This window comes from Cupressus sempervirens, chromosome 1 (genome assembly GCF_028749045.1).
Source record: "Cupressus sempervirens isolate cs-2001-9-10 chromosome 1, ASM2874904v1, whole genome shotgun sequence".
In the NCBI taxonomy this organism is placed as follows: Eukaryota; Viridiplantae; Streptophyta; class Pinopsida; order Cupressales; family Cupressaceae; genus Cupressus; species Cupressus sempervirens.
In genome coordinates this window covers 481,062,339-481,082,796 of record NC_143118.1, presented here as the reverse complement: position 1 = coordinate 481,082,796, position 20,458 = coordinate 481,062,339, and the positions used below count along the sequence as shown (strand labels likewise).

At 36.1% G+C, this 20,458-nt stretch overlaps 1 protein-coding gene across 2 annotated transcripts in view; it reads right to left on the bottom strand.

Annotated features, from left to right (window-relative positions):
* LOC149578363 (uncharacterized) overlaps positions 1–20,458 on the bottom strand; it is a 169,087-nt gene that overhangs the window by 89,416 nt on the left and 59,213 nt on the right. The gene's annotated exons all lie outside the window — the stretch shown is intronic.

The window sequence follows — 20,458 nt, the reverse complement described above, 5'->3', positions numbered from 1 at the left end:
TTACAGATGACACCCAGGGGGATGTTGTGGACAGTTTTGAGGACATAGTCTCCTCAACAGTTTCCTTTGATACGGAGGTTTATGTTGATGCCTCAGTCACTCCGTTTGATGATACAAGTTCAGCAGTTGGACTGCAAAATTTGGATGGCAGTATTACAGATGATAGCCATTCTGAGGTTACTCCTTTGGACAGTGTACCAAGGGTAGAGTATAGGAGTTTGACCAGTCAGCACAATCATGTGTCTAGTCAGCTAAGAGTTTGCGAGCGAGACATTTCTATCGCTTGCGAGCTTTTCGATGCTGCTCGTCAGTTGTTAGTAGTTTATGGATGGGGTTCTCCTACTAGTGATGAGCAGGGAGGCAGTTATCTTTCCTTGACAGAGATCCACTCTTTATGGGAGGCTATCCGGATTCTGAGACAGAATTATATGCAGTTGGTAGCCGACAGAGATTATCTTATGGAGTGGGGGAGTACAGCATACGATGCATTATTGGCCAAGGAAGATGAGGTGAGTGAGCTTACTCAGCAGCTCAAGGTGACTTCTGAGATTCTTGAGAGTACACAATTGGCTTTCGAGGAGTCACAGTTTCATTTGGCTAAGGTGACAATGGAGTTAGAGCGACTGCAGTCTTTACCGGATTCTGTACAATCACGGACCGTGGTGTCTGGTGATCCACGGATGTCCATGGTCGAGGTTGATAGAGGTAGTGGAGATGAGGACATATCTGTCCACGACACTAGTATTGGCATATTTGGTCCGTTTTCACTAGAGGCAGGTTCAACTGAGTTGGACACTGCAACTGAGCGTTGTGATATGTTTGACTTGGAGGGCACAAAGGCTAGTGATGTTGTTGTTGATTTTGCACTCTTGGCTATATCATCCTCTGACTTAGCTGATGATCAGTCACAGGTGGTTGTATCACGTCTGCAGGATGAGTCTTTGACTGGGATTGGTTCTTTTTACCGGCATTATACTGTAGGATATGTTCATCGGTTTGCTTTTGATCCATGTGCTAAGGAGTTAATGGCAGACAAGTTTGGTCTGGGCTCTTGTTTTTGTTATCTACCGTGTAATGACTATTCACCATTAGCAATGCATGGGTGTTATGGTTATGAGACAGTGGCCGGTGATCTGCAAAGTTGTGTTAATTGCAGTAGATGTGCAGTGTGTGGATTCTTTGTATTTGGTGGAGTTTCATGCGGGAGTATTCATCGTTGTTGCAGAATTGTATTGTACATTCCACATAGGCTAGTGGGATGTGTTGATGGTATTTACTATGTTGGCAATTTGGGTTATTTACTCTACTTGGGTTCTAATATTTCGAGAGCTTGTTTCTCATGGGTTCCTGACTTTGGAGTTTGGGTGAGTTGTATTCGCCAATTTGATTATGGATTCCTCTTGGTTAATTTTCAAAGGTTGTTGCAAGAGCTTATGTTGACTGACAGCAGTATAGTTCATGACTACATTTGGGATCCAGTTGGATTGATTGGGTTGTTGTTCGACCATTGCTTGGGGACAAGCAATTTTGGGAAGGGCGGACTGTAATGTCCCCTTTTTAGCATTCATAGCATGATGTTGTCGTTAGCCTATTTCCCCACAGTCCCGTAGGCTAACCAGGACATTAAAGGGGCTTAGAGGCCATTTGGCCTAGATAGTTTCAGTTGCAGGCCTTTTTGAGGGGTTTTGAGGCAACTTTGGGCATACTTACTATTTATAGTAAGTCATCTTGGATATGGTCAGACATCCAGTGGCAGCAGTATGTCGATGGTAATTGTTTAAAATTGGCAAGAAGACTTGTTTATCATTGATAAGATTTGTTATGCATTGATAAAGCTATTTTATAAAGTTAAATTTAAATATTTAACTTTATTAATGCATAGACTATAGTTTGTGAGAAATATTTAAATTAAAAGAGTCCCCTTTATTTTATAACACATTGGAGAGATAAGTTACATAAAGGGAGTGATGTTTTATCCCACATTGAGAAAACGAAGGATTGAGCTCTTATGAGAACACTATAAAAGAAAGGGAAGAGCTTCTTTTTAGTATGCTTGGGAAAATCAAAGAAATTGGAAAATTTTTTGAAGATCATGTCTCAATAGTTTGAAGGACGAAATCCTTTCAAGCTGAAAATCTTGACGCCATTGAAAGATATGGTCTTGAGATTCAACAGGGTAGCAGTCTAAAAAAAGCAGATACGAAAAAGCAGCCCAAAAAAGCAGAACCGAAAAAGCAGGCCGAAAAAGCAGTCCGAAAAAGCGGAACCGAAAAAGCAGGCCGAAAAAGCAGTTCGAAAAAGCAAATCGAAAAGGCAAAACAGAAGGGGCAGCATTGAAGAAAATTATTACAGCCATCTACAACCAAGTTCCTTTATTAGTATTGTTTTTTTTAGGGTGTTATAAGTTTCAGCTATAAGTGTGCATTATACCAGCATTATCATTTTGTAATCCATGTAAATGCCAAAAGTCTTGGCCATATTTCATGAGCATTGTATTAGAAATTTCATTGCAAATTAAGAAGATAATAGTTGTTGGTGTCATTTAAGCAATTCAATATCATTATTTATCAGCTAGTTAGTTTGTACACCAACTGTTTGTTAAAATGCCAGTTGACTATAGGTGTTCATTTCTCATACTTAGATCATATATATGCATTGAATATTGTCAAAAATTAGTAGCACACTCATGTTAGGCCATTGTGTAGTCCATTTGGAGTCTTCTAGCACAAGATTCTCATTGATGCAAATTGAAAAAGAGTCATTTAAAGCCAGCTGGAAAACTATATCAGTCATACGTCCCTTGCATGTGAATTGTTTGATGAAATTCCTTGAGCTTTCATCAGCATTTTTTGAGGGCAGATTTGAGGAGGGCCATTATAGTGGTATCAGAGCTTGCTTGCAAAGTGTTTGACGAAATGTCAAACAACTGAAGTATAAAGATTTTTGGTGTTTAAAGAAGTTATAACCTATTCGGGTTATTACATAATACTTTATTAACATGGTATTGCCATATAAAATATATCTTTCATCATAATATCTTTATTTAATAGATTATTATTTCATTTGTAGGTAAATTACTATAATATGATATATATAATATGATATTATATGATTATAATATAATATAATATTTATAAATATTATATGATTATAATATAATATAGTATCACTTCTAAATATTATTTTAATATAATATTACTTATAAATATTATTATTTAGTATTACTTTATATATAATACTCATTTAAATTATATGTCAAAATGGGGATATCACCGATACATAGTAATTGTATCTCAAATGCAGAGTTGTGCAAGGACGATAGCACATGTATGAGTGATCTTGTGGTGGACAGTTCTAATTTAGTTTTTTATCACAATGCAGTTAGTGAGACACAAAGCTTGCATAGGAGTCAGGGGTTACAAAGGCATCATGTGACTTATCAGCTGAAGGTGAGTGATAGTGACATTTATTCATCTCTTGATCATTATGATGCTATTTGGCATATGCTAGCTACATCTGGTTGGGGTGCCCCAATGTCAGATGAGCACAGTGACAGCAGTCTTTCCCTAGCAGAGGTTCATGCGCTTTGAAAGGCTATTAGGATCTTGAAGCATAGTTACTCTGATTTAGTTGATGGCAAAGATTACCTTCTAGAGTGGGATAGCACCTGCTATAAGGCGTTAGGGGAAAAGGAGGTGGTTGAGCTCACCCAAGAGCTTGAGGTGACGATGGACTCTCTTCAGTATACTCAGTTGGCTCTACAGGAGTCACAGTCACAGTTGGGTGAGGTTACCGTGGAGTTAGAACAGGTACAATCAACACCAACCCCCGACCCTATTCAGTTACATATTGTGGTTGGTGGTGAGTTTGCTTCTACGGTTGAGGATGAGGGACTTGATGATGTGGCAAACACATTCGTCCAGGATATGAGTGTAGTATGTACAGAGGAGGCGAGAGCATCAGTGGAGATGGGCTCTCAAGGTGATTTGTTTCCCTGTACTAGAAGTGAATCTATTTCTTCTTTTCATACAACTAGTAACATTGGATAGTTGGCATTGTCACATTTTCAAAGAGATCAGCTGTGGGTTGCGAGGGAGCACATCGATGCTTCCACATATAATTTCTACTATACTAAGTCATTCATGGAGTATTTGCTTGAGAGCTCGGATATGCAGGAGGTTTCATATAGTATATCTGAGGGTGCTCTCATGGACTCTTGTGCTATTCGACAATTGGTGAGGAAGATTGTAGAGACCTTGGCTACAATGCTTCCCAATAGAAGGCTTACTGAGAGGGTTGCCCAAGATCCTACCTGAACAATAGTTCAAAGTCAGAGATTGGAGCCATCTTCTGATTTCCACTTTGATGACAATGAGCCCTTGATAGAGATTGGGAGTTTTTATCGGCATTACACTATGAGGAGTGCTCATCACTTTTCTTTTCACCCACAAGTGGGCGACTTGGTTTTCAATGTTATGGATGGTGATAGAAGGTTTGGTATTCATTACACCCGCAGAGGGCGTACTTCTCCGCTAATGGAGGGAAATTCTAAGATATAGGGTATTGTGAAACAGTTCGATGTGCTAGTGAATGAGATGAATCAAAATCACAAACGGATGACCCAACTGATTTCAAAGCCGAGATTTGAGCAGAGAATGATATCACTTTTTCTAAGAGCGGAAAGTGATAATACAGTTGCGGCTTCAAATTTGCAGGACATTTCTTATGAGACACTACATGAGTTAGGCACAATTGAGGTGGAATGTGATGAGGATTTATGTCAAGTCAGATGATGCAGTTGTTGGCATGAGTTCCCCGGATCATGTATTTGATGGCGATGCAACGATAGTGGGAGTAGGAGCATGCAAGGATATTGTCATATCAGTAGCCACTTCTGTGTCGATTGAGCCATCCAATGAGGAGTTTAGCAGTATGCAAGTGGTTGTATATGTGTGCTCTAATGGTAGTACACTTGTTATTGTTGATGAGGTGAGCAATGTCATGATAGAGTCATGTTATACTATCGATCAACAAAGTGTTGATGTTTACTTCATGAATAGTCCTATGTTTGAAATGGATGCAACAGTCTTATGACAATCTGTTGTTTAAGGTTGATGCTGATCACTCACTTGAGTGGAGTTGGGTTCAGTTTTCACCATCTATAAAGATTCAGTTTTGTGTTGCGGCAGTTACTAATGTTCCTGTGTCCACAAATTTTGACGTGGCTACACCTACGGTTGATACAGTTGGCATGAGTGCATATGGTTCTCCTATAGCTACGTCTCTTCAAGGGATTGTTGATCTGAATTCAATCCAGTTTATATTATATGAGTGAGAACCAGGATGAAGATATTTCTTGTGGGGAATTCTTCTGCTAATATTCTAACTCCATCATTAGCAAAAAGTTTTGAGTGCTGTACTGCAGGTTATGTTGTTGGTCCTAATGATGTTAGTGGTATGCAATTGGTGCAATGTTAACAGGAGTGTCACGTACTACTTCATTTGGGATACAGGTGGAGGTTGTAGTTCACCGTTATTGCTTGATTGCTTGAGCGCAAGCAATCTCGAGAAGGGAGGACTGTAATGTCCCCACTGGTTGCCAGCATCAGAATTAGGGATTAGCCTAATATTGGACCCTCGTAGGCTAATGAGGATGGTTTGAGGGTCTTCTGAGGATTGATTCATCTCCAACAGTCAGCAATTTATGGATTTGGCCTTCATTTGATGTCATTTGGACTCTATTTTCCATACTCATGTATAGTAAATCAGGGGTAATAGAGATGGACTTTGTATTTTTAGAGAGTGTATTTGGTCACGTGGGGAATTATGAGTAGAGATTCCTATTTCAGACGGCATGGCAATCAGACAAGTATTTCAAGAGATATTAAATTTCAAGTGACTTAAGTGACTTAATGTTATTTAAATATTTTAATATTATAAATTTATAAAGTTACTTAAGTGACTAAAAGACAAAATTGGCTTTTAATCCCACATTGCCTAGTTGTTTGTGTCTTCCCTCATATCAAGGCTATAAAAGTGTGGAGCTACATTGGGATTGGGAGGAGGAATATATGTTATAATGCAAATCCTAAAAGGTCGCTTAAATGTGACTAGATATTTCCTAAGGACGAAACCCCTTAAGGAAAATAGTGAGGCTAGATGCAAAACTAGTACTCACCTTGCACATTCAGAATTGATACATTGATTTACACGAAGATTGGAGCTTAATAGCAGGAAGACGAAAAGGTGGTTGAAATCAATTTAAGACATTGGCAAGTACAGGTCACTTTCTGGCAGAGTTGTGCTTGGACAGCAGGCAGAGTGGACAGTTCTTCATAGAGCAGAGACAATGCTAGCAACGTACAAGTTAGGAAGCAACAGGCCGACACCACACTTGGCTCCATAGTGGACTCACACAGCAGCAACCTCCTACAGAACGTTGGCTTCAAGGGCAGCTAATAACAATGAAGCCAAGGCATGCAAACTAGAAGTGATTTGTGGGCAACTATCTGGTGGACTAAGGGCGTCCTCATACTGCAACAGCACTAACATCACCTACCCAAGAGGCTCTGGTTCACTCTCCTACAGCAGCACAGGTACTCCCTCTCCAGCAGATGGCATCCTTTAATTGTTGAGTTTAGAGTGTATGTTATCTAGCCATTGTTCTGCATATTAGATACGTTGATTTTTGCATACTTTCCTTAGTGCATAGAGGTCTGACTATGTCTCAACAGTGTGGGGAATATTACTTGATAAGTTTTTCATAACTCAGGTCTTGCAATCTTATATATATTGACACACCAACACTGTAATCTCTTGCAAACAATAAATCCAATTTATGGACAGTTATTTGTTAGTTTGGTTATGATCATTAACAGTATAACAGTGACATCAATAGTTGACAGACCAAGTATGCCAACTGTTTGTTAAAATTCCTTGATTAGACATTCAGCCCCTTTTAATATATCTGAGGATTATTACAATGGTATCAGAGCTGGTATCTTTAGAACGTATGTCCATTGAAGAACATGCCAACGTGAACAATACCCTTTTCTTGTATGCACATTGCCAACCATTTGTAAGTGATAAATTGGAGGGATAATCAGGTCTGTGATGTTTAACACCAATGATTTGGTATTGAGTGAAGTTCTGGAATAAATCTGAGAACATTATATTATTGGTTCAGGTTTGCTTTTAGTCACCATTTCAAAATTAAATTTGGTTCCTTGTCAAGAGTTTGTTGTGTTATTTCTAGTTGTATGGAAATCTGATAAACTTGGCAAACATCCTCAAATCAAATAAACATTTGCATATTGAAGAAACCAAGCAGCATTCACAGCATCCAGGTTGTATACCAACTGTTTGGGAAAATTCCTCGAGTCAAAGTTTAATTTCTTATATCAGACCAAGGGGGATTATTACATCATTCTTGATAAATCTCAGTATAGTTGTCTATATCCTTGAACAATCATTGTTTAACACAGTCAATTACTTTCTGCCCAATCGGGGCTTATGACAAATATTTACATATGATTTCAAATTATTTATTATTAGATTTCTTAACTCACTAGGAGTGCTTCCTCTTATCTCAGAGGCATATTGAAGATGCCCCTGTATAATTATTGCACAGGGTTAGAGATCCTTCCAATTCTGATTTAAATTATGAAAGAACAATCATAACAGTATGCAATAATTAATTGTGATCCTTATGCATGCTTTATGTTATAAAATTATGCAAACAAGGCATTCAATTCAGAGCTAGTCCATCTGACTCTATCTAATACATAACAATACTTCTTTCAGAATTCCTAACTAGAACTTTCAGAGCCTTTTAATATAACAAAATGTCAAGAAAACTTAGAAAGAATGCATGATCTAACAAAGGTATTATCACGCTCAAGTGCAAATGAAAACTGAATTGCCTAGTATGGCTCTTTGCCTATAGCTTCTAGCAACACTGGTACAAATATTTTGTGGCCAAGGAGCACGCTGATTTTCTAAGAAATCACATGTGCAAACCCACGGCACTATAGGTGCAATCTCAGAAATAGCCACTAAGGTATGAATGCTAATAATAATGAGAACATGACACTAAATGTGTAGATGCAGCAAAGCTAAGTAGTATGAAAAAGCTATTGCAATTATAGTGCACAAAACTGCATGTATAATTTCACAACAGAGTATTATGAAATGCTATTGCAGATATGGAGCACAAAATTACGAATGAGGTCTATAGAAGATAAAAGAAATCGCATAAAAAATGTGATAACCCGTAAAAATAAATGTAACTTCCTATACAAGAAATTGATATTTTGTAATAATCATTAAAAATAAGGAAATAAGAAGTAATATAAAAATTAATGTAATTTCCTACACAAAGAAATTCATATTTTATTTATAAATGAGGAGATAAGAAAATACAAATAATAAATAATATTACAATTCATATTACAAATAATAAATAACTAAATATTAATAAACAACTAAAAATAATAAAATACAAACAAATAAGAACTAAAACAAATTAACTATTACTCTTGACACAACTAGTCGTTCCCCTAAGAGACATGACTGGTTAAGAAGGCAAACATATATATACAACGTTAACCGAAGGTAGAGGGACAAAACAAGATATCGATGTGAAGAAGCCCCAACAAACCGTGACAAAAAAGAATTACCATACAAGCAAAGACATCTGGAAAGGAATGACAGACTTCTAAGTGCCAAGCCAAACAAGATAGAGATCCATATCCCATTATCCACACACACGCGGATATAAGCGATTAAATCGAGAACAAAAGAATATCATTAATGGTGTATAAGACATCACTCAAGATGGGGAAAACAAAACTTAGGAAGCTAGTGAAGATATTTCCAAATGTGGATAATATAACCGCCAATAAGACAACTCTTGGAGGCGTGGACAGAGTAGGAAGCCATTAAATTCGTGAATCCAAAGCAGACAGTTGGAAGTGCCTTTGACGAAAAGGAAGAATAGCCAATTAAACAAGTACGACTGAAAAATATTCACAAGACATCATCCTAAGCCGCACCCAACTGTGAAATAGCAGAGAGCCAGCAAAGGATATTAAGAGGACTAATATAAAGAGTACACTAAGGGATTGGGAATTGATCAAACCGGTATGAGAACTTACCATTAACAAAGAGAATTCCTCAATTATTAAGGGCAATACTTAGAGGGCATCCAGTTGGATGTAGAGCCTCTCTTGAGGACAACAGAGATAGAGGGCATTCTAGTGTGAATGTTGGATTCCAAATAGGAATCCTAGAGAAGGGATTTATAGAAAATCTCTTAGAGGCAATATGTATTGCAGTGGTCAAACATATGCATATGTCAGGGATGAGAGCCTTGGTAGAGGTGGGATCTTTACCAAGTGAATAATTAGAGATCCCAAAAGAGGCCTTAGGAAGATACTCTTTTATGACAATTACTTAATCGGGAAGCAATTCTCACTAGAGGGTTAAGTGATTTGAAAGGAGTTCCTTCTGAAGGATTAGGAAGGGCTAGACAGGGTAGTCTTTATATTCATGTTTCTAATATAATTTTCATACATTTTTTTTCATTATACTAACAATTTGATGCAGATTCCTACTTCCAATCTAGATCCAGACAAGGGGACATTACAATGGTATCAGAGCATAATCCTGCCATCCTGTGGATAAAGGCTTATGCAAACTTACGAGATAAGAACAAAGACAACAATGAACGATTTAGCAAATGAAGTAAGGTCATATATGGAGTAAACCAACCAAACCAATCAAACTCTATTAAACCAAATGGAGAAATCAAATCAAGCTCTCCTACAAGCCTTATAGAACATGGAAAATTCAATCAATAATTTAAGAATTCAACCAACCTGGAGAGAGAAGCTAGTTCAATCCATTTTGAAAATAATAATATAACTTCAAGTTCAAGTTTGCCCCAACCAACATTCCTACCCAGAAGAACAAACCTACGAGAAGAGGAAGGGGTAGTGCAACCCTTAACTAGCACGGAAGATATTGCAAGAGCATATGCAGCCCTAGAGCCTCACATTTGAGAAGTAGTCTCTTTCAAGGAATTTTGTGTGGATAAAAGAAGAGAAATACCTAGAGGTTACATAAATGAAGAACTTAAATGCAAAGTAAGCAAGGTCGCAATCCAAACTTTTAATGGATCAGGAGAAATGTCAGCTCATCAGTGGTTAGAAAAACTTAATACATTCTTCATCCTAAACCCCATGACAAAGGAAGAAGGCCTCCAATTCGCCATAATCCTTTTGGCGCGAACAGCACATGATTGGTGGATGCAACGACGTATCTCATTAGGTCATAAAGATGTGAAATCTTATGAGTTCTCCCAAAAACTCATAAATCGATTTGATGAGAAAGATACTAAATGGTACTTCCAAGAGTTGACACACATTAAGCAAACAGGAGCCCTATAAGAATATGTTACAAACTCCAAGAAATTTCAGTCATGATCCCCGATTTATCCCAAAAGAGACTCACACGGATGTTTTTAGAAGGTTTGAAAGAATCAACAAGAACAATGGTGAAACCCCGCGAGCCACAAAATCTGGGAGAAGCCATAAGGAAAACAAAAATGGTTGAATCTAATAATAAGGAAAGACCCCGGAATTTTCCCTCCAAAACATTCCCTCGAAGTGAAGGAATCAGCAAGGATGACCAAGATAAACCATGCTACTTATGCAACAAACCTTGGAGCATCAGACACAAATGCCCTCAACGAGAAGAACTAATCCAGAAGAATTTGTGCTTTAAATGTAGGGAGCCTTGGGGATGGGGGCACCAATGTAAAAGAGGACAAGTAAATCAAATTGAAGAGACAAATAAGAAAGCTAGAATAGAGAAATCAGAACAAGGAACATTGGCGGTCATATCTCAAGATGAGAATAGGCCCTTCCGTATCAAACGTGTGCTTAAGGGACAAAAGGTAATTGCACTAGTGGATACGGGAGCTTCTCATGATTTTATCAGCAAACACTTGGTCACAAAAAGAAGGTTAAAAACACAAGACTTTGAAGGTTTTAGGGTCAAGTTGGCAAATGGCACCTAGATCATTGTAGAAAGATGGTTACACAAGTAGAAATCACCACTAACAGGCATGTAATTAAAAGGAACCTTTATGTAGCAAACATACAAAATGATATCATCTTAGGAATGCCTTGGATCAACTCCCTAGGACGTTTTATCATGGATGGACCAAATCTGGAAATATGCTTCAAACATGAAGGGAAAGACATAGCACTAAGAGGCATGCCCGACGGATCAGCAAGGGTAGTATCTTGTAATAAAATGGAGAAAATATTAAAACATGACCAAGGAGAAATGATAGCTCAATGTATGATTTTGGTTAATAACCCCACTAAAGAGAAAACATTCCATGTAGAGATTCAGCCCATCCTTAAGAGGCATAAAATAGTCTTTGAAGATATACCTCCTGGACTTCCCCCTAAGAGAGGTTTTGAACAAACCATTGAATTGGAAGAAGGAGCAAAACCGGTAATCACTATGCCATATAGGCATCCCCACAAATATTAAGAAGAAATAGAGAAAACTATCAAGAAACTCTTAGAAATGGGGCAAATACAACCGAGTAGCAGCCCATTTGCATCATCTATGGTATTAGTAAAAAAGAAAGATGGAACTATGAGAAGGTGCATTTATTATCGGGCATTGAATAAGAAGACTATAAAATAGATACCCTATCCCTAGAATTGATGAGCTAATGGATGAATTACATGGAGCTCGTTATTTCTCCAAAATTGATTTAAGATTAGGATACCACCAAATCAGAATGAAAGAAGATGTACCAAAAACAGCATTCAGATGCCACTATGGACATTTTGAATTCCTTATACTTCCCTTTGGGCTCAAATGCACCAGCAACTTTCCAATCCTATATGAACCATACCTTTAGACAGCAGCTACGAAAAATTCCTTCTCATATTCTTTGATGACATTCTCATTTATAGTAAGACATGGGAGAAGCACCTAGAACACATCAAAGAAGTCCTTAGCATTTTAGAAAGAGAATCTCTATATGCCAAAATCTCAAAATGCGAATTTGGACATGAAGAAATACTTTACCTTGGACATAAAATCAATAAAGGAGTAAGTGTGGATGAAGAAAAGATCAAAGCTATCAAGGAATGGCCAAAACCAAAAACCCTTACACAACTCAAAGGATTTGTAGGATTATGCAGTTACTATCAAAGGTTTGTTAAAGGCTTCTCAAAAATTGCAACCCCTCTTATAGACTTAACCAAGAAAGGAGCCTTCACTTGGGATGACAAAGCACAACAAGCCTTCAAACAACTCAAAGTCATTATGAGTTCATGCCCAGTATTGGCTATACCAAATTTCTCCATACCATTTGACCTACAATGTGATGCCTTGGGAGACGGAATAGGGGCAGTACTAATGCAAAGGAAACATCCTATAGCTTTTGAAAGCCGTAAACTCACAAGAGTTGAAAGACATTATTCAATTTATGACAAAGAGATGTTGGCAATAATGCACGCCTTGGCAAAGTTCCATCAGTATTTAGTTTGTGGGAAATTCATAGTCAAAGCCGATCATAATAGCCTATGCTTCATCTTGAATCAAAGGGTTCTAAACGACAGACAACAAAAATGGGTGAGCAAAATTCAAACCTACAATTTTAACATAGAGTATGTTAAAGGAGTAAATAACGGGGCAGCAGACGCCTTATCTAGAAGATCCCACATCAACCATATTTCTTGCATTTCAGGTTGGAAAGATGATATAATAGCAGATTATGCGAAGGATCAAAATTGCAACAAAAGTAATGGAAGGGAAGGTATCCAATGGAGATTTTAAGATCTCAAATGACATCATCTTCTACAAAGGGAGGATCTATTTGACTCCAAAATTTGAGTTGAAAAAGATAATTATGAAGGAATATCATGACAATCCCTTGGCAGGCCACCCTGAATATTACAAAATGTATAAACAGATAAGGGAAAAATATTCTTAGAAAGGATTAAAAGGAGACATACAAAAATATGTACAAGAATATAGAATCTGTCAACAAAACAAAGCAGTGCAATCACACCCTGCAGGATTATTACAACCACTACCTATTCCAAATCAAAAATGGGAAAGTATATCTATGGATTTCATAATAAGATTTCCAAAGGCGCAAGGAAGAAACAACATCTATGTAGCGGTAGACAGACTCACAAAATTTGCACACTTCTTCCCCATCTCTACATAATACAAAGCACCTCAAATCATGAAAGTATTCTTTATAGAAATTTTTCGTCTCCATGGATTACACAAGAACATTGTAAGTGATAGAGACGGCAAGTTCCTTAGCAAATTTTGGCAAGAATTATTTAGACTAGCAGGGACTTCACTCACCCCTAGCACCAGTTATCACCCCCAAACCGATGGTCAAACTAAGATCGTAAACAAGTGGATAGAGGAATATCTAAGAAATTATGTCACGGGACATCAAACGGCTTGGATCAAATGGCTACACTTAGGTGAGTATTACTATAATACAACCCATCATATGTCCATAAGGATGAGTCCCTTCAAGGCATTGTATGGATATGAAGCTACGACATTCGGAGGCCTAATCATTCTTGAAAGCAGAGTACCTAGTGCACAAGAGTTCATTCAAAGAAACATTGATATTATAAAAGAATTGAAGGATAATTGACATGTTGCACAGAACCAAAAAAACTCTATGCAGATAAGAACAGAGTAGAGTGATCATTCCAGGAAGGGCATCTAGTGTACTTGCGATTACAGCCCTATAAACAATCATATATTAAGAAGAATGGAACTGAGAAACTCAAACCTCGATTCTATGGACCATATAAAGTAATCAAAAGAGTTGGAGAAGTAGCCTATGAGCTAGAATTACCTAGCAATAGTCGAATCCAAAACACATTCCATGTATCCAGACTCAAGAAGGTTTTGGGCCAATAGATAGAACCCTGTATAGAACTTCCCCCACTAGATGATGAGGGACAACTCAAGTTGGAGCCGGAAATAATTCTGGACACCAGAGAAAAGGCACTAAGAAATAGAACCATGAGAGAATTCTTAATCAAATGGAAAGGATTGCCAGATGAAGATGCTACTTGGGAAAAAGAAGAAAACCTCAAATTGTTTGAGGACAAGCAAAATTGAGACAGAGGGACTGTGATAACCCGTAATAATACATGTAACTTTCTATACAAGAAATTCATATTTTGTAATAATCATTATAAATAAGGAAATAAGAAGTAATATAAAAATTAATGTAATTTCCTACACAAAGAAATTCATATTTTATTTATAAATGAGGAGATAAGAAAATACAAATAATGAATGATATTACAATTCATATTACAAATAACAAATAACTAAATATCAATAAACAACTAAAAATAATAAAATACAAACAAATAAGAACTAAAACAAATTAACTATTACTCTCGATACAATTAGTCGTTCCCCCAAGAGACACGACTGGTCAAGAAGGCAAACATAAATATATACAACGTTAACTGAAGGTAGAGAGACAGAGCAGGATATCGATGTGAAGAAGCCCCAACAAACCGGGGCAAAAAAGCATTACCATACAAGCAAAGACATCTAGAAAGGAATGACAGACTTCTAAGCGCCAAGCCAAACAAGACAGAGATCCATATCACATTATCCACACACACAGGGATATAAGCGATTAAATCGAGAACAAGAGAATACCATTGACAGTGTATAAGATGTCACTCAGGACAAGGAAAACAAAACTTAGGAAGCTAGTGAAGATATTTCCAAACGTGGATAATATAACCGCCAATAAGACAACTCTTGGAGGCATGGACAAAGCAGGAAGCCATTAAATTCGTGAATCCAAAGCAGACAATTGGAAGTGCCTTTGATATAAAGGAAGAATTGCCAATTAAACAAGTACGACTGAACAATATCCACAAGACATCATCCTAAGCCGCACCCGACTATGAAATAGCCGAGAGCCAACAAAGGATATTAACAGGACTAATATAAAGAGTACACTAAGGGATTGGGAATTGATCAAACCAGTATGAGAGCTTACCATTAACAAAGAGAATTCCTCAATTATTAAGGGAAATACTTAGAGGGCATCCAGTTGGATGTAGAGCCTCTCTTGAGGACAACAGAGATAGAGGGCATTCTAGTGTGAATGTTGGATTCCAAATAGGAATCCTAGAGAAGGGATTTATAGAAAATCCCTTAAGGCAATATGTATTGTAGTGATCAAACATATGCATATGTCAGGGATGAGAGCCTTGGTAGAGGTGGGATCTTTACCAAGTTAATAATTAGAGATCCCAAAAGAGGCCTTAGGAAGATACTCTTTTATGACAATTACTTAATCCGGAAGCAATTCTCACTAGAGGGTTAAGTGATTTGAAAGGAGTTTCTTCTGAAGGATTAGGAAGGGCTAGACAGGGTAGTCTTTATATTCATGTTTCTAATATAATTTTCATACATTTTTTTTCATTGTACTAACAATTTGATGCAGATTCCTACTTCCAATCTAGATCCAGACAAGGGGACATTACAATGGTATCAGAGCATAATCCTACCATCCTGTGGATAAAGGCTTATGCAAACCTACGAGATAAGAACGAAGACAACAATGAACAATTTAGCAAATGAAGTAAGGTCATATATGGAGTAAACCAACCAAACCGGTGTGAGAACTTAGGGATTGGGCATTGATCATACCGGCATGAGAACTTACCATTAACAAACAGAATTCCTCAATTATTAAGGGAAATACTTAGAGGGCATCCAGTTGGATGCAGAGCCTCTCTTGAGGACAACAAAGATAGAGGGCATGCTAGTGTGAATGTCGGATTCCAAATAGGAATCCTAGAGAAGGGATTTATAGAGAATCCCTTCAAGGCTATATATATATATTGTAGTGGTCAAACATATGCATATGTCAAAGATGAGAACCTTCATAGAGGTGAGATCTTTACCAAGTGAATAATCAGAGATCCCAAAAGAGGCCTTAAGAAGATACTCTTTTATGACAATTACTTAATCGGGAAGCAATTCTCACTAGAGGGTTAAGTGATTTGAAAGGAGTTCCTTCCGAAGGATTAGGAAGGGCTAGACGGGGTAGTCTTTATATTATTAGTTTCATGTTTCTAATATAATTTTCATATAAATTTGTTTCCATTATACTAACGATTTGATGCAAATTCCTACTTCCAATCCAGATCCAGACAAGGGGACATTACAAAAAACTAGCGTATGAGATGCCCCACTGATATATATGAATTGCAAAAAAAGAGAGAGATTGTCTTCATGCTCTCGCGAGCATGCTTAGTTCGAGCAAGAAAGAAAGGTAGCAATGTTAAGAGTTACATTTAAGAGCCTCTAAAAAGGTTGATAGCACATGTGGCTATTTTCAAAAAGAAAGAAAATATTAAATAGGTCATTGGAAAACAAAAATAAAGAGGGCCAATGACATGAAATATTATTAACACGTAGCCAAAGGTTGGGAGTAATAATTCCACTCTCAAAATGTTAATATAAAGATACCATCCTATATCTACCTATACTCGTATATGCATGTACACAGGTATACATATACATGATATTCTAAACATATATATCTTGGGCATACGTCTTATTTCAAGTGGGCATATACGCTCATGTATGTCTCATTTGAATTACGCATACATACATACATACATACATACATACATTTATATATACATACATGTACCAGTATAGATGGGTACCATGGTGTCGTTATATTAAGACATGTCAATTATCATAGGAAGCTTTGAAGTTCATATTCATATATAAAGGTAACAATTTTGTTGCATTAAATTATTTTGTCATCTTATTAAATACACAAACCAATTTAACTCATGGTGATCACTTGGTATCCTTATTGCGTAGTCTGGTTTTTCCCTTGTCCAAGGTGGTTTAGGACCCATAGTTGTTATTTGCTCAATGCTAGGTGGTGCCCTCATGCCATTTTCTTTTTTGGCAATGTTCCCCCCCCCCCCCCCTTCGTTGTGTTCCTACAAAAAGAAACTTTACCATGGTAATAACATATTTCTCATCACTTAATCAAATCAAAATTACTTTAAGAAGAATTCATATTAGCTATCCATTTCCAATTCATATAACATCATAATGATTAACCATTATTCCAAATCTCATGAATTTATAACGAATAACCAACACTTCCATTTCACATGAACCATAACGATTAACTAACTTAACCAAATCAACTCGCTTCACATGAAGTTCTCAATGGCTATAAAAAGCATTTTATTTTTAAGCAAAATAGGGATGTAACATAAAGGCTCTCCCAAATCATCATATTTCAAATTGTAATCTTATTGTTAGGTTGCAAAGGTTGCCCCTTAAAATACAGATGGAAAGATAATAACGATTATGATAAACAGCTACCTACAACTGAAATGTCTCTTAGGACCACCTCTGACTATATTAAACAAGAAACACAATTTCTACTCCATGCCTAAATTAGTCTATTTCAACTGGAAGTCTTATTGTGTTTTCTTTGCTACTTGTGACCAAGTGGCAGTTTGTCATATCTCAGTTTTAAGATAGAATTTTAATAATAATTAGAAAATACAATGTTATTAAATAAATAATGGTAATAAAGTTATATAAAAACTAATACTAAAATATAAAAATAGGAAATAATTATTAATTATTCGATATTATTAATGAAATAATATTTAATATGATATTTTAAATAATTAGAAACTAATAAAATTACGATGAATAAATAAACAAATAAAATTAAATACAAGAGACAATATTATAAAAAGTATGTTAACTTTCTAAACAGAATTTAATAATAAATATTAATAAACACAAATAAGTAAGTAAACAAATAATATAACATAGAATAATATAAATTAACTAAATCTAATGAAAAGTCAAGAGATATTTAATAAATAGACATGACTCCTTAAAATTAAGATATAAAGGGAGGAGAGTTTATTTTAGAGAGGGGGAAAAAGAAGAGGAGAAGATAGGAATTAAAAAATGAAAAATGGAAGAGGAAAGTAATATGAAGAAAATAAGAAAGTGACTTTCTACAAAGGTATCAACGATATTAAAACGATGTGAACCGTCGAAAGAGTCATAATTATGAATAGTTGTGACTCTTCAAAAATGTTGTAGTTATAAATTATTGGGACTTTTCCAAAGGATTTTAGTTACAAAGTGTTGTGACTTTGAGAAAGGATTATAATTATGAAGTGTTGTGATTTTTCATGAAAGGTTGTGACTCTTGGAAAAGAAGAAACAAATAAGTATATTTTATCCTTTCCTTATAATTAGAAAAGGAAAATATTTAGAAAGTAAATATAGAATCGAGATAATCTAGAAGGAATAATTCATTGAAGGGCCAACTAAGGATAGAGCCACATAGACCAAGCAAAGAGGAAGCTAACAAAGGTATGTTTATGGATTGTATTTGCTTAATTATGTTTATAAATTTATTTATATTAATGAATCATATTTGTGGATGTAAACAACTTGGCATGTCTCTAACCGAAAATAACTGATGGAAGTAAAGCTCTTTTTGCAATTTTGTAGTTTCCAGACTTTTTTTGAATTTTTGGAATTATATATTTTTATTTTTTTAAATTTTCTCCTTGGCATAGATATATATTGACTTCAAGAAATATTGAAATGAAAATATAAAATAAAACTATGAAATTGAAAATCCACTTTGCAATCTCAATATGACAAATAGAGTTCGGAATTACAATTTATAGTATTGGCACCTAATTTTGGCTTTTTCCCTGCAAGCCGTCCATGCAATTCCTTCTCCCTTGAGTTAGACGCTGCTTTAATCAACACGCCTACACTCTGCAGTCAGGATTGATACCAAATTCCAAATCGTAGCCCTCAATAATTATCTCCAGTCCCTCTCTGGATGCAAATCGATCCACAATACAATCGGCCACAATTATAAATCGCAGACTATAAGTCAGCTACGGCCAATGGGCATTAACGTTGGAGAGAGTAATGAAATCGCAGACCTCTGAATGCAAATGATATGGAATCAGCAAGCTGCCAGTATAAGATGAATGTTATTTAGACTTCTCACAAAATTTCACAGTCCCTTAACTCCACTCGGATTCATGCATAATCACAAAGATTTTCCAATTATGTGAATCGCAATTTCAAGAGACTACTAACTTTTGGATGGAAATTGCTAATCGATTTTCCTTCAAGATTTAAAATTCCAACTCTAGAATGCAACACTTCACAGTCACAAATATTGCAGTAAAAAAGAAAAGCAAATTATATACCTCAGCATAATTTGCAATCACCAAACTTCAAAAATCTCAAAAATCTTCAGAAACCCTCAACCAGATAATTTTTATGAAAGTTATAATATTCAAGATGATCTCTCCTCAACAAAAAGTTGTATTTATAATCAAATTGAGCCATCCAGCTTCACATTCACACCTTCTGCTTAAAAAGCAACTTTATAATATAAAGTTATAACACTTTATAATATAAAATACTATGCTTATTAAATGCAAATTAAATCAACAAGCTTGCAGATAAAAGGCTTTAATAAAGAATCCCAAGAGATCAAATAACTAGAATCAAAGAATCATCCTGCCTGAACTGCGCACTCCAAAATTAGCAACTGACCAATAGTGACTTACTAAAAATAGTAAGTCCAAAATTAGCAATCTCATGACAAAGACCCCCAAAACTAGACATCAGCTTAGAGGGTCGTGATAATGAGCTGACAAACCCACTCTCCGGAGACCTGCTAAATTAGGGACATTACAGTGGATAATTTATGCATATACATATGTATATGTAAAGATAAAATTAGAAATGGATAACACACATGACTTAATGGTTAAAGGTTTTTGATCAAGAGAATCCCTTTTTAGGGAAGAGAGTGATCTAAATATGGTTAGTAGCCTAAGATCAAGAGAATCCCTTTGGGAAGAGAGTGATCTTAATATGGCTAATAACTTAAGATCAAGAGAGTTCCTTTGGGAAGAGAGTGATCTTAATATAGTTATAAGACCAGAATATTCCGTAGATGTATATGCATATGTGTCAAGGGCCCTGGATAGAGAATGTCTCTTCTATGAAGGACCTTAAAGGGAGCACTTAATAGACGACGGAGAAGTAACCAGGGATCTAAGGATCCTCAAGAGGATTATTGATCCCAATGTGGAGACATCTTTAAGGTTGGGTTAGGATAGAGGGTGGAATAGTGAAATATAATTTATTATTGTATAAATTCCAACATTGGTTTTGTAGGTATTCTTGTCCTAGCTAGTGGGGATATTACACAATTTGAACTTTGAAGTAAAAGCACTGCTTATTTTCTTTGTTTCTTGTCTTGAGATTTACTGTTCATATTGCTTTTATATCCAGCATGCTACACAAG